The sequence below is a fragment of the Adiantum capillus-veneris genome, chromosome 19 (genome assembly GCF_014529385.1).
Source record: "Adiantum capillus-veneris isolate H3 chromosome 19, ASM1452938v2, whole genome shotgun sequence".
Taxonomy (NCBI): Eukaryota; Viridiplantae; Streptophyta; class Polypodiopsida; order Polypodiales; family Pteridaceae; genus Adiantum; species Adiantum capillus-veneris.
This window is the reverse complement of record NC_140949.1, coordinates 7,301,939-7,305,000: the sequence shown is the minus strand read 5'-3', so window position 1 is coordinate 7,305,000 and position 3,062 is coordinate 7,301,939.

The window sequence follows — 3,062 nt, the reverse complement described above, 5'->3', positions numbered from 1 at the left end:
TTTTTGGAGCCATTAGGAGGAGTATTTTATTAGGAGTAGGGGTAAGTGTAAAATAGTCAGCGTTGTACCTATGCTTAAAGAAATTGCACATGAACAATCTCAATTAAGTAAGCTAGCCTAACTACATCCTATTTCCTAAGAGGTGCCAATATCCAAACATGCATTCTCTAATTTTCCAATCTAATGTTACCATATACATGTCGTAGTGATGTGTGTGAACACACTAGGACCGTTGGGGCATTGTTTCCCTTTTTAGGAGGTTTTTTCCCCCGAGCATTGTATATACGCCCATCACTCTAAGGCTATCTATCTTTCCATTGCGCACTAAGTAACGCACTCTCTATTGTGTTCCTTGAGCTTTCTTCGTCTTTTCCAAGCTGTGTGCATTTCTCCGTAGCCCTAATTCCAACAATTGGTATCAGAGCAAGTTGCGTCCTCCCGGGCTTAGTCGTAAGCTGCTCCAGCACACGCCTGCACACTTTCTCCGATTTCAGTGAGCTTTGGTGAGCATTCATAGGTCGAAAAATATTTTGGGTCAGGTCGTAGAGCTTAGTCTGCTCAGATTTCTGATTCGGGCTCATTTTGGCCCTCGTTTCCACTACAGGCAGGTCTGCACAGGCAATTTTGTCATTTTGTGCAGAATTTCTGTCAGTGCCGTTTTTTTGCATAACAGGTGCCTTAGAGTCTTCTACGGTTTGTGCTATATAGCACGTGTTGTTCCCGCTCCGTTTCTCCTATCTTTGGGCACTTTTCACATCAGGTGCAACATTTACCATGGCTGACAACAACACAGATGTCTTCAAGATGTTTGCTGCTAAGGACAGGTTGGATGGGGACAATTACCCTATGTGGGCTTATATGATGCAACACGTTCTTGTGTCAAAGGGCGTCTGGAATATTGTGCAGGGCATTGATGTACGTCCTGGTTCTGAGGATGTAGGCGATGTTGAGGATGTTGCAGGTCTTGCTGCAAGGATTGCTGCTATTAGAGTTGTTTTGCCTACGGCAGAACAATCTCGTTGGGATTTAAAGGATGCGTAGACTCATGCATTGATTGCATTGTTGTGAAGCGCACCATTTTTCCTCACATTCGTTCAGCAAAATTTGCAAAACAGGCTAGGGATATATTGGCTGGTCTTTATGCAAGTCGCAATGAGGCTAAAATTGCTTTGTTGCGTAAAGAGCTGGAGTCAAAGATTATGCATGAGGAAGATGATATGGACACTTTCCTTGCTAGTGTCAAGGATATTAATGAGCAACTTATTTCTGTGGGTGAAGTCATTTCAGACAGTTCCCTTGTGCGGACTATTCTTGATGCCTTACCAGATCCTTACCAGACTTTTCCTAGTACTTGGATACTTATGACCCAAGGAAATCCAAAAGTTGTCAAGTTTGATGCATTATGCACATTGTTGTTTCAAGAGTCACTTTCCAAAAAAAACAGAACTAGACAACGTGCAGTTGAATGGGATTTTAATTCTTCTCAAAGAAAGGGTGGTAACAGCAATGCATCCACTTCTTATGGTTCTGCTGCGAGTGGCAAAACTTATGTTCCTAATGCTTTTGCTGGCAGCACTTTGTCTGGCAATTTTGGTGATAAGGCAAAAAGAAGATGCGTTGCCATTATTGTAAAGCTAATGATCACTTGATCAAGCAGTGTCCTAAGTTGAAGGCCAAAGAGGCTAAAAAGAAAGAGGGTGGTTCCACTGCACATGCTGGTTCCACTACAAGTGCAGCCATTGTTGAGTCTTCTGTGAAAGGAGACTGTGATGCTGATGTTGATGCAGAGAGAGCTTTTAGCAGAGAGTGCACTTAGAATTTTGTTGTCCATGATGCATGCTTGTCAGTTACTGTAGATTCACATGTGTGGTATTTCGACAGTGGTGCTACAAAGCACATAACCTCACATCGTGAATTGTTTACCTCTCTCGAGTCTGTCCCTCATGGGAATTCTGTCACTTGTGCCAACAATGCCTCTTATCCAGTTCAGGGAGTTGGAAAGATTGTGCTTATTGCTGCTAATGGGATGACAGATGTACAGTTCATGATCCCAATTTTGGTGATGAAATTGTTGCATCTGGCCTTTTGTGTCGTGGGCTATATAATCTCACTTTGTATGACAAGTGTGGACAAAATCTTGCAAATGCTATTGCAGATTCAAGGGCTATTTCAGATGCAAAACTTTGGCATGCACGTTTTGGTCATCTGAATTTTGCCAGTTTGCTGCATTTGCAAAAATCTGATATGGTTGCCTCTTTGCCGCCTCTTGAAGCACCTGTCAAACATGTTTGTGAAGGCTGTATTTTGGGTAAGATACAGCGTTCTAAGTTTCCAAAGGATGGTTCAGTTCGGGCCACATGCAGGTTGCAGCTTGTGCATAGTGGTGTTTGTGGGCCCATGCAAACTCCGTCCTTGGGAAATTACCTTTACTTCGTGACTTTTATTGATGATTAGTCCAGGCATGCATGGGTATTTCTACTTAAAGCGAAGTCCGAAGTTTTTATGTCTTCAAATAATTTCTGGCTATGGTTCAAAATGTCTCGGAATGTACTATGGGCACCCTCCGTTCCGATCGAGGGGTGGAGTATATGTCTCATGAATTCAATGCATTTCTGGCTAGTCGTGGGATAAAACACCAATGTACAGTGCCTTATACACCTCAGCAAAATGGTGTTGTTGAGAGGAAAAACAAGTCACTTACGGAAATGGCACGATGTATGGTCAAAAGTCAAGCTTTGCCGCATTCTTTTTGGCTTGAGGCCATCATGTGTGCCACTTATGTACTAAACAGGTGTCCTACAAAAGCTTTGCAGTCTATTACTCCATATGAAGCATGGCATGATAGAAAGCCTTCTATTGAGCACATGCGTGTTTTTCGTTGTTTGGCATATGCTTTGGTGCCACAAAGACAGCAAAGAAAATTGGATGATAAGGCTGTCAAATGTATTTTTGTTGGTTATAATGCTGAAAGTAAAGGTTACAGGTTGTATCATCCGCAAACAAAACATATTCTAGTTTCATGGGATGTAGTGTTTGTGGAAGATTTTGTTCTGCGCTTGTTG